The 12,130-nt window shown below is 54.6% G+C and overlaps 1 protein-coding gene and 1 long non-coding RNA gene across 4 annotated transcripts in view; one reads left to right on the forward strand and one right to left on the reverse strand.

Annotated features, from left to right (window-relative positions):
• Positions 1–217: 217 nt before the first annotated feature.
• On the reverse strand, positions 218–7,690 carry LOC144296287 (uncharacterized). The gene is made up of 3 exons (XR_013363456.1): positions 7,466–7,690; positions 1,063–1,205; positions 218–748 (listed from the first exon to the last, which is right to left on the reverse strand). It is a non-coding gene; the product is annotated as an uncharacterized LOC144296287 (long non-coding RNA).
• A 170-nt stretch (positions 7,691–7,860) lies between these two features.
• The window catches only part of MLPH (melanophilin), a 48,931-nt gene continuing 44,661 nt past the window's right edge, over positions 7,861–12,130 (forward strand). For 2 of the 3 annotated variants that reach the window (XM_077869349.1, XM_077869350.1), the window contains exon 1: positions 7,861–8,047. The gene's annotated coding sequence lies outside the window, so the exon portion shown is untranslated. The remainder of the gene's footprint in view (positions 8,048–12,130) is intronic. The other variant, XM_077869351.1, reaches the window with a different exon arrangement.

The raw sequence follows: 12,130 nt of genomic DNA on the forward strand, positions 1-12,130 counted from the left end.
CATTGGCATCCTTATGATTAAATGCTGGGTCTGATTATCAGCACAGTCTGCCCCAAGGTGTCAGGGGATGCAGATCTCTTTAAACATCGCTGGAGACCTTCTGGCTTCCACAGCAGGCCCTGAGAGACACCTGCACCTGCCGTTCTCATTCTCAAGTACGCGTTAGGTTTTTATTACAGGTTTTAAATGACTTTAAAAAATAATTAAAAAAAAAGACTTTAAGTACCTGAAAACTTTAATCAGTGTCTCCAGAACCCCGAAATATATTTATGAAATAATTTTCAAAACCGGTGACCTGACCCAGGCTCCTGGGCAAGGATCCTTGGAAGGCTAACTTGAGAGCAGGGAGGACAAGAGGGAAGGCCCAGAAGCAGGTGGACACCAAGGTCTCGCCCTGGACCGAAGGCATATCCATGCTCCCTGAAACCAGCGTGCCCATCTGGGCCTGGCGGGCAGGAGCCACCGGAGAGGGGGCTGGGCACTTGAGCTGGGTTTGGGGTGCAGGCAGCTAGTCAACGTGAAGACTGGGGTTGAGTCCACAGGGAGGGGGAGGGCAGGGCGAGGGCCAGTGGGCGCAGGGTGGGCCGCGGGGTGGAGGGAGGACAGGGCCACGCTGGCCTGGAATCTCATACTCCGGGTTCTGGGCTGGTTTCCAGCTGGCACGGAGCTCCGAGCCCTCGCCGGCTTCAGGATGACCCGGAGGGTCCGGCTGGCAGCGGCTCCGCAGAGTCAGCGTGCGACAGATCTCCTAGGCAACACCGCAAACGTTCAGGAACATTCGGACAAGAGTGTAACATGAAGTGTGAAGTGCAGCTCATGATGCTGAAATGGAAACGAGGTCAGCCTGCGAGGTGCAGGCGTGAAGAGGGGGTGGGGGAGCCCTTGTGGGGACGCCTGGTGCAACCGGGCTGCTCCGTCCACCCCAGGCTGCGCTGCCCTGATGGAGCCCCCAACCCCGCTGTGCTGGGGGCCGCGGCTGGCCGGTTCCGGGACACCCCCACCCGGGCCCAAACCCGGGCTCCCCGCTCTAACTGTGCAGACCCGGCACCTCAGCTTCCTCACCTGCACAACCCAGGCCACGCCGCATGGGTCAGGCACCCAACACGAGAGCTGTCGACACGTCAGGCACCCCCAGTGCCTGCTCAGCACACAGTAGGTCTTCGGGGGTGGGGGGACCAGCTCTTCTCACTTTGGAAGGGGGTCTCCTGAGAGGAGAACATATAACCTGTCCTGAATTCTTGGGGCATCCAGGGGGGCTCAGCGGTGAAGCATCCACCTTTGGCCCAGGGCATGACTCCGGGGTCCTGGGATCGAGTCCCGCATCGGGCTCCCTGCGTGGAGCCTGCTTCTCCCTCTGCCTGTGTCTCTGCCTCTCTCTGTGTCTTGTGAATAAATAAGTAAATGATCTTTAAAAAAAATAAAACAAGAAAACAAAACAAAACATGAAAATTTTCCTGAATTCTTTCCCTTGACTCCAACCATTTCTGCTCAGTTCCTGAATCCTCAGAAGTGAAAGCCCCTAATTAAGCTCATCTAGAGAAGGCCAAGGGCTCATTGGCTCATGCCTCACATGATCCGAAGCTTCCAGAACCCTGAAAGCCTGCGTGGTCTGATGATTTTAGAGTCACGGGCTTCATTCCTCAGGAGATTTCTCTCTCTCTTCTGGCTTGGCCTCTCTGCCTAATTAGAACTGCTTCTAAGCAGTATCGAAATCTAACTCCTAACGTGTTCAGATGAGGAAAAAGCATGTTGCCAAAACGGATTTGCGGATCGTATGTTCCTCTGAGCCCTTGAACACAGGGGAGGAACAGGCAAATGAAATTCTGTAGGGCTTCAAGTGGAAGGAGACTGTTTCTTGCCCTAGAACATTCTGGGGAGGGAAAGCCAGGATGACCTCACACCAACTCAAGAGAGAGGAGGAGGCCGAGCTGAGTTGGGGGCCAGCGTCTCTGAGCGCAGTAAGGGCCGGTGAGTAACAGAAGCAAGAGGAGGGGGCGGCAGAAAGTTCTGGCTTCAGTGAGGGCGATGGGCCCCTGCCGGCCTCTTCCCCGCAGACCCCTTCTTCCCCCGGAGGCTGCCAGGAGCGCCGGGTGCCAGGGGCAGAGCTCTGTTTGGAGAATGCCCATCAGTCAGAGCAAAATCACGGGCATCATCATGTGCAAGGATATGGACGAAGCTGGACAGTATAATGCTAAGCAAGAGCAGTCAGTCAGAGAGAGACACCAGATGATTTCACTCCTACGTGGAATTTGAGAAACAAACAAGCAAAGGGGGGGGGACAGAAAAAGGCACACCGAGAACCAGACTCTTAGCTCTAGAGAACTCACTGAGGGTCACCAGAGGGGAGGGCTGGGGGGCTGGGGGAGCAGGTGATGGGGATGAAGGAGCACACCTGTCGTGATGAGCACCGGCTGTTGTAGGGAAGGGCTCAATCCCTATACTGTACGCCCGAAACTAATACTACACTGCAGTTAACTACCTGGAATTTAAATTAAAACCTTTTTAAAAAAATCAAGGGCACCATCGAAACAGATAATTATGATTATCAAATACTGTTTATTCAACAGTTATCAAAGGCCTACTATGTACCAAGCACCATGTAAGGCAGCAGACACGTCAGGGTGAACAGCACGGTCCCAGGGCTCCCAGAGCTCCGAGCAGCGGAGCAAAGACGAGAACCAGGTCACCACACACATGGCAGGTACACTGTGGGAGGGGCCCTGCAGGAACGTGTACAGAATAACAGAATCCGATGGCGGGGAGGGCTGGCCGCTCAGAAGATGCTCTCTCTAGACTGTTGAACCAAGAACTGAAAAGGGAGGAGGACCAGAGGAGTGGCGGGGGTGGGGGGACGCCATCGACAAGGCTGGACCTCAGAGAGCAAGGGGGAGGGAGGGGTGGTTGGAAGACAGCAGACAGGTGCTTCGCTGTGGTCCTGACCCCATGGGAAACACAGCTCAGGGTCAGTGCGTGTCCCCCGATGTGTGGGGGACAGTCACAGGGCCCCGTGCACTGCAGAGCTGGCTGAAGCAGCGTCAGGTGACACCTCCTCAAAGGCCCTGTGATTCCCTGCCTGGCCCCACAACCACGGAACCAGAAGAATGCTTCCAAAAATGGGATTTTTCAAAAAAAAAAAAAAAAGGGATTTTTCCCAACTTTCCAGATTCATAAAAGAAAAAAAAAAAAAGGTCATTCAGTATCTGATGAAAACATAATTCTCTTGTAAGGTACAGGTAGTACTGGGCATAGCTGGGGCTTGGGGCAGTATTTTGCATGTATTCAATATCCTGTACATTCATCTCAGAAACCCAGATGCCCCTGTCAGCCCAATGCCAAAGTGGCCCAGAGGATTTAGACAGGGGAGAAGGAGGTATGGAGTGGAACAGCTGCCTGCAGTGAGCTAGAGGACCCAGGAGGGGCCCGTGGCTCGGGGACAGCAGGCCTTTCCGCGCAAATCCTGGACCGGCCCATCTCACAGATATTGTAGGACACTCCCTGGTGGGCCAGGGGCCTCCTTTCCCCCTGCGGCCCCCACCTACGAGCAGAGATCAGGCTAAGTCCAAGCCCACCAGTCAGTGAAAGCAGCCTGCATAGCGAGCCCTGGAGATGGGGGCCTCCCAAACCGTGAAGACCAAGGATCCCCCTCTGAAGGCCATCTTCCACGCTGCGCTTCCTGCTGGAGTGGTGGAGACAAGGCTCTTTCCCTCCTTGTCCCATCTGCCCCTAAATCCCAGCAAAGGCAAGGTCTCCAGACAGGCACTAGGGAGACGAGGAGGTGGGGAGGAGCCCTCGACTGCCCTCTGGCGTCCACCCATCTACCAGCTTTCAGGAGAGTCCAGGATGGCTTAGTGAGAACGCGCTAGAGAGGTGGGAGGTCTCTAACCCACTGTGTGACCCTGGGTGTACTCCACCTCTTCTCTGGGCATCAGCTCCTCACCAGTAAGAGACCGAAAACACTAAATCAAAAAGATGTACGCACCGCTACGTTTACTGCAGCATTGTTAACAATGGCCAAGATGCGGAAGCAGCCTAAGTGTCCATGAATAGATGAATGGATTAAAATATATATATATATGTGTGTGTGTGTGTGTGTGTGTGTGTAAAAATACACACACACACACTGGAATATTACTCATTCATGAAAACAATGAGAATTTACTATGTGTAACATGGGTGGACCTACAGCGTATTATGCTAAGAGAAATAAGTCAGACAAACACCGTATGATTTCACCTCTGTGTGGACTCTAAAGCACAAAACAAACAGAAAGAGACTCATAAATACAGAGAACAAACACGTTGATGCCAGAGGGGAGGGGACAGGGAGATGGGCAAACAGGTGAAGGGGATTAAGAGGTACACACCTGCAGTTATAAACTAAATAAGTCATGGGATGAAGAGGACAGCATGGGGACTATACGGTATTGTAATAAGGTTGTACGGGACAGGTGGCAACTATACTTGGTGGTGAGTGTAGCTTAACGTACAGAGTCGTCGAATCACCACGTTGCACACCTGAAACTAATGTAACACTGTATGTTGACGGCTCTTCCATCAACCAACCAATCAAGAGACAAGATGGAACCACAAAGTGTTGAGAAAGAGCAATCCAGGCCCTGAGCAAGAGAACAAGGGGCAGGGGCAAACTGTCAGGGAGCCAGAGGGTACCACCAAGGGGACACAAGGAGCCCTCAGAAGCTGGGGAGCGGCCGAGGTAGCCAGAATCCCAAAGGTGAGGCCCAGGAGAGGCAGGAATGTCAGGCTGAGGGGAAACAACCAGCTCCACCCATCCTGGCCGGGAGCCACCAAGCGCTACAGCTAACATCTCCCCCCTCTCCTCCCTGACCTCTCCCAGCTTCCCCGAAATAGCTAATGTAGGAAATTAAGATACTCTAAATGGGACCCTTTGCAATAAAAGATATCATGGAGACGACTGCCAAAATTTGCAACGGTTCTTGTGATTAGAGACAGCCATGTATCGCGATTTTGATGGTAATGCGGTTTTTTAGAAAACTGCCCGCGTTTGTATAAAATACACACTAGAGAAAAATCATGTCAGCAACTTACAAATGGAAGAGAGCAGATATTTGTGTCATGCACGCAAATTTCTGTAATTTTCAGTGCTACAATTAAAAATTTTTTTAAAGATTTTATTTATTTATTCGAGACACAGATTGAGAGAGAGAGAGGCAGAGACATAGGCAGAGGGAGAAGCAGGCTCTCTGCAAGGAGTCTGATGTGGGACTTGATCCCGGGTCTCCAGGATCACACCCCGAGCCCGAGGCAGGCACTAAACCGCTGAGCCACTCAGGGATCCCCCAGTTAAAAATTTTTTAATCCTTGGGATCCCTGGGTGGCGCAGCGGTTTAGCGCCTGCTTTGGCCCAGGGCGTGATCCTGGAGACCCGGGATCGAATCCCACGTCGGGCTCCCGGTGCATGGAGCCTGCTTCTCCCTCTGCCTGTGTCTCTGCCTCTCTCTCTCTCTGTGTGACTATCATAAATTAAAAAAAATAAAATAAAAATAAATTTTTAATTCCAAAATTTCCTCGTAGAAATTGCATACATTCTTTGACTCAGCAATTCAATTTCAGGATTTCATTCTATAAACATATCGGCATAAATCTATGTGTACAATGATAGGTATGCACGTACAGTAATCTTTTTGAAACATTGTAAATATACGTGTCAACGATACCATGTATTCCCTACAATACCTATAGGACAGAAATTTTTTAAGTAGCAAAAAAATCACAAGTTAACTGTCCATCAATGGGAGGCTGTAAAATAATTACAATAAACTCATGCAACCATTTAGAAGAATGAATTGGGTCTGTACTAAGAGCAACTAGCATTTACCAAATGCCACGTGGCAGGGCTCATCCAAGAGCTTTGTGTATATGGATTCAGAACAACCCATTATGTAGATCCTATTGCTATCCCCACAATATAGAAGAAGAAGTGAACCCCGGGGAGGTTAAGTAACATGCACAGGTTAACACAGCTGGCCCCTCATACACCCAGCTGGGAGTCGGGCTCTTGCAGTTGGATGCGGAGTCCAAGTCCTTAACCACACCCACGGTAATCCCGGAACAATACCCAAGACACCATTAGCAATGATTGCCTTTGGGGAGTGGGGTTTGAGCAGGAACAAGAACAAATTTAACTTTTGATTTCATACTGTTTATATTCTTTACCATATATTTTTATCAGGTATCATCATGTGTCACTTCTGTACATTTTTTAAAACCCACTCATTTAAGTGACCACTAAAGTATATATTAAAAAAAAAAAGATTAAAAAAAAAACACCACTTCTGCCCTTAAGGAACTTACAGTCCTATTGCTTTTAAGAGATTTATTAATTTTACAAGCAATAGTAAAATACATGGTAAGGAAATGAAAAGCATGGCAACCGGTGGAAACTCAGCTTTAAGCTGAAACTATATCCAGGGTTTGCACACGTGCTGGTGCGTGCACACACGAGCACGGGCAGGCACACAACCAGTTGCAGATGTTTGGTGAGAGCTCCCATCCTAAGGCAGCCCAAGGGCCTGAAATACCCAAATTCACTTGCACGGCTTCTTGGGGCGCCAGGCAAACGCTCTAACTGCAGCAGCATTGCGCGGCTTTCGAAATAAGTCGATCAGAGAAGGACAGGCATTGTATGGTCTCACTCATTTGGGGAATGTAAAAAATAGTGACAGGGAATGAAGGGGAAAGGAGAGAAAATGAGTGGGAAATGTCAGAAAGGGAGATGGAACATGAGAGACTCCTAACTCTGGGAAACGAGCTAGGGGTGGGGGTGACTGGGTGACGGGCACTGAGGGGGGCACTTGGCGGGATGAGCACTGGGTGTTATTCTTTATGTTGGAAAACTGAACACCAATAAAAAATTAATTAAAGAAAAGAAAAACTTACAAATCATCTAATGTGACGTCACAATGAACCTCTAAGGCTGAGTCCCCTGCTCTGCAAAAACGGAGCCGGTAGTGTGTGTTCACTTAACAGTATCGATTATGCATTGATTAACCATCCCCTCCCCATTTTGTAGCTGTGGGGGAGACCTCCCATCCTAAGGCGGCCCAAGGGCCTGCAAGACCCAAAGGTAGGGCCTGGGGCGGGGGCGATGGACTCTTGGGTTCAGTATTTTTTAATGATAAGCAAGAGGGAGGAGGGGAGCGCGCTCCAATGCGTCCAACTCCAGAAGAGAGGGGAAGACGGGGTCCCCCAGGGGTCCCCGGGAGATCCGAGGAGGCACGGGGGTGTTTGGGCTGGGGATGGGGACCTGCAGAGTCAGTCGAGCCCTGAGCGCCGAGTCCAGGCAGGGAGGGTGCGGGGAGGGTGCGGGGGGCGCCGCGGAGGGTCTCCCCAAGCGCATCCTCCGAGCACTCCCCGCGGGGTCCGCGCGCCCCGAGCGCAGCCCGTGCGCCCTGCAGGACGGTCCCGGGGCCCCAAGGCCCACTTACCACTGGGCACCCCCACTTAGCAGTCGGGGGTTTCCCGAGCCTCGGTTTTCCCATCGGTAAAGCCGGGGTCAACTGCGTTCCCCTGCAGAATTGGGTAGGAATCCAAAGAATTAAGAGAAGCCAGTGCCGGGCGCGCGCTCCGAGGGCGCGGTCAGGCCGGCGGGGCCCTGGCTGGGGGCGGAGGCACGGCAGCCACGGCACCCGGCACTCCCGCGAGTGGCCTCAAGCCCTGCCCTCCCCACCCTCCTCCCGAGGCTCCTGGGGCGCCGACCCCGGAGCATCCCCCCCAGCCCCCCGCACCTGCGCCGCCACCTGCGCGGCACCCGGCACCCGGAGGCGCGCCCGGAGCTGGGCGGGGCGGGCTCGGCCCATGTGACCTCGCCCGCCCGCTCCCCGCGCCCCCCCCCCCCAGGTCAGGTGCCCTGTGCCCCGCGCCCCGCGCTCAGCCTGGCCCCGGCCATCCTGCGTCGCCCCAGTGCGCCCGGACCGACGCCCCGCCTGGTCGCCTTCCTTCCCCTGTAGGACCGGAGAGAGCAGCCCCAGGGGCAGGGCCAGGGCCTGCCCGCCCCGGGAAAGGAGCCGGTGAGTGCAGCCAGAGCAGGGAATGGGGAGGCCAGGGGGGCGCCCTGGGACTGGGCACCCAGGCATAAGGAGGGTCCACGGTGATGGGTGCAGCTCCCCCCGTGTGCAAGTGCCCCCAGCGGCTCCCAGGCCTTGGTCCAGGCTGGTGCAGAGGGCACTCCCTTTCCCCCAAACACAGGCCTCAGGGCTACCCCGCGTCAGCCTGGCCTGGGTTCTCAGGGAGCTCATTTTAGGCAAAACAGTGATTTCGCTCAGAGCCAGCTGTGGGTCCCAGTGTGGACTGGGCCGAGGCTTGGGCCAACCCAGCAGACACAGGGCTAGACCCGCGGGGCCCAAGGCCATCTGATGAAAGTCTTCACCTGCACTGCGGTGCCGATTCGGGGGGACAGAGCCGGGCTGGTATTTTGCGGTGGGAGGAGGGTCCTGGCCTTCCTCTGGGCTCCTAAAGTCCCAGCTTTATTAGAAACATCTTTTGTTTACCAACAGCACTCCCCGCCGCCCGTCCACCTAGTTCTAGAGATGTGGGACGGATTGGTGGGTGATGGGCATCGCAGAGTGGGCGCTGGTCCCAGGTCCTGGCCTGAGCTAAACCCCACTTATAAATCCTCTAAAGTACTTTAAGCTTAGACACCTGTTTCCTACCAACCTTAATCAAATATTGAATATGCCATTTTCAGCTGGGTTGGGGCTTTTACATTTTCTTTTTTTTATGTGGTAGGGTTTTTTTTTTTTTAAATCTTTACATATTTCCTTCTGAGAGGTTAGAATTGTAATGGGGGAGGCGAGGCCCCCAGAAGCCCATTATGTGCAAAGGCAGACCCTGGCTGTGGCTGTGAAGTCCACAGAAAGGGCAAGGGCTTGGAGACCGTGGGCACCTCAGCAGTGACACTGGCATTTGGGTCCAGCTCATTCACCTCTTTCCTGGACGACCGTGCCTCCCCCTCATTGTTGGGCCACACAGCTGAGCTTAGCAAGGCCATGACTTTTCTGGGCAAGAGCCCCCCCCCCCCCCCCCCGCAAATCTCCAGGACCTCATGCCTTAGAATCCAAGTACCAATTCTAGGTTCCTGTGCTCTCCCCCATCCGAAAAATGGGCACAGTGGTAGGTGCCCTGGAGACAGTTCTGGGCACACAGATGAGAAGTCAGGGGGTCTTACTGATTAGGGGATTAGAAACTAAAAAGTTAAAACCAGCAGAGTAGGTCTGGTGGGGGGCTTGGGGTGGTAAACAGGTTTCAGAGCCCTGAAGGCTAATGGGAAAGGTGACTCTGGTGTCCTTAGATGACAGCGTGGTGTGTGCCTGTGTGTGCACCACCTCAGGTGGCTGGGTCAGCCTTCTGGGATGACTGTCTTGTTCATTTCAGAAGCAAGTTCTGGGGCCCCCGGGGTGGTTCAGTCAGTTAAGTGTCTGCCTTCAGCTCAGGGTGTGACCCCTGGGTCCTGGAATCGAGTCCCGTATCGGGCTCCCCATAGGGAGCCTGCTTCTCCCTCTGCCTGTGTCTCTGCCTCTCTCCGTGTGTCTTATGAATAAATAAATAAAATCTTTAAAAAAAAAAAAAAGAGGAAGCAACCTCTGGAGGAAGAGCTCTGCTCCTCCACCCCACCCTAGAGCCTCCCCTTTAACAACCTGGCATTGTGCACAGCTGGAGAGGGCTAGAGAGCTCACGGAGCCCAACCCTGTCCGTGGCACAGATGGGAAAGCTGAGACCCAGAGAGACGGTGACCCTGTCCTGGGTGACAGAGCCAGCTGGTGCTTGAGCCAGGATGGGAAGCCAGCTCCAGACTCTTGGCCCTGTCGCCGTCCCGCAGCCCCAGCCGGGGAACCATTCTTGCTGTGGACGCTGAGCTGAGGCCTTGGCTGCACATGCAGAGCTTGTGTCCGTGTGTCAGTGAGGATCACCAGCAACTGCCCAGAGACCTGAGGGAGCAGAGAGAAAGGGCAGGTGGGCGGGCAAGCTACAGAGTGCCCCCCCTCCCCCCCGTGCGGTTGCTGCTGGAGCAACAGGTGTGCCTGGTGTGCTTTGAGCCGGGATTGGCGGAAGCTTCTGGGTGGAAACGCGCTCAGTGCACAGCTGGCCAGGGCTGGGGCTTTGGTTGCTCCTATCGGGCGGCCAGGCCCACCCGCAGAAGTAACCGCACCGGCCAGCTCAGAGCGGGCTGTTTGAGAAGCAGCCGGCCCCTCGCCTGGCACATCCACCGTCGCTCAGGAATGTGCCTGAACCTTTATCGGCAAGACCACCTCCTCCTCGACGGAGGCAGAGAGCATTCCTGCCTCCTTTGGGAGCTGGGCATTGAGAGGAAACTCCGACTGGCTTCCCAGTTTTATTTGCCCAGGCGGGTGCCCACTGCTAATCACCCTGGCTCCCAGGCTCAGAGGGCAGCTGACCCAGGAGGTGGTCGAGCCACATGTCACGGACGAGGAGCCTGCCCCGCCCAGGCTTCTCTTTAACTGGGCCCAAACATGACCTCGGGTCTCTAACAGATAAAGACGCACCAGCGAAATTCAGCGGTCTGCGCCCAGGGTTTTCCATTTTACAAAACCCGTCCCGTTCTGTCTTCCCAACTGTCTTCCCAACTCATGAACCCCCATGTCCACCCTTGCTTTTCTCCGTTACGACCCTGACACAATTAGGGAGGGCTAACAGTCTCGGGGATTAAAAATGTGATTAAATCTGAGCAGCAGAACAGGCAAAATTGAAAGCGTTTCACGCAGGAACCTCATGACTAGGAGCCTAGTGGAGTCGGCCCTCCTCCCACACAGACACAGACGCGTGAGCACGGTCGCCCTGGGAGGTTCCCCGGGGAGGGGGGGGGCAGGGGCAGAAGCAGCCCTGCTCCTGGATGGGGTCAGCAGGTGCCCTGTCCTCATGCCCCCCCTGTGACTGTTGTGGGTGGAGGGGATCCAGGAGCAGCTCGGGGTCTCGGGGAGCAAGCCCGGTGTGTAGTGATGGGAGACGGGAAAATTGGCTGAAGGGCTGTTGCCTCCACGAGCCCCCGTAGGTCCCCCGGTAGAGCCGCCTGCATCAGCGCACCAGCCTGAGGCCACCCAGAGGGGCTGCTAGCGATGCCTGCCCCAGGTGCCCGTGTGGTATGTGCCTTGTAAATGCTGAAGTCTAGTATAGTCTCCATTCAATTTGAGATCACTTTTTAAAGGCAGTTTTCAAAAAGCACTAAAATCATTAATTCCTAAGTGGGAAGATTTGGTCACAGTAGATAACGACAGGGATCCCCGGGTATTGGCTCCCAATTCCTGGCTGTGCTGCGACACGCTGCCCTAGGGACCCTCACCGACACCCCCACCCCCACCTCCCGGCACTGCGGCACAGCACAGCGGGCGAATGTGGACTTTGGAATCCCTCGTCCTTCCCTCCCCTCCCTGCACCCCCCTCCCAGCTCCCCTGGAGGTTGCATCGGAGCTCAACATAAGCACAAGAGTAAAACGTCTCAGGCGACGTGGAACCGTGTGTGACACATGCAGTTCTTGGTTCTCGGCTTGGCGGTGTCAGATGCCCGTTAACAATCCAGATCCCATCAGCTCTGGCTTCGTGAAACAGCACAGTGAACAGATGTCGCTTCCCTTAATAACTCGGGCTCACGACCGGAACTCCCAAGAGGGTGCTAAGCCACTGTGCCTCGGTTTCCGCAGGGGCAGGTGTGGCCGCCTGCCGCCCTCGGCCTGCTGGCCTCCCCTGTCTGCATCTCAGCATGTTTCTGAGGGGCTCACCCCCTCCTGGCAGGCACCCCCTCCCCAGAGGTGCCCAGACCCTCTGGGTCCAGCACGCATCTGGTCCCCGGGGCCTTGGTGGTCTTTGCTGTCGGAGCTGGGAAACCAAGGGGCCATCCTTACGAGCAAGAAGCTTCCAAGAGAAGGAACAGTCTGAGAAGGGGAGGGGGGAGACATGTCCTCAGATCTCGGGGATTGGGGGGCGAGGGAGGCAGCTCTGACTGGCTAGCCGCGTTCCCATCCATCCGCTTACTGGCCGCTCACGGGGCGTGCTCTAAGATAGGTGGGCTTGCAGGGTAAGAAGAGTATACTGGTTTCCTTTTGTTTTGCATTTCTCCCTCATTCTTTACTATCTTTTTT

Source organism: Canis aureus, chromosome 24 (genome assembly GCF_053574225.1).
Source record: "Canis aureus isolate CA01 chromosome 24, VMU_Caureus_v.1.0, whole genome shotgun sequence".
NCBI classification, from domain to species: Eukaryota; Metazoa; Chordata; class Mammalia; order Carnivora; family Canidae; genus Canis; species Canis aureus.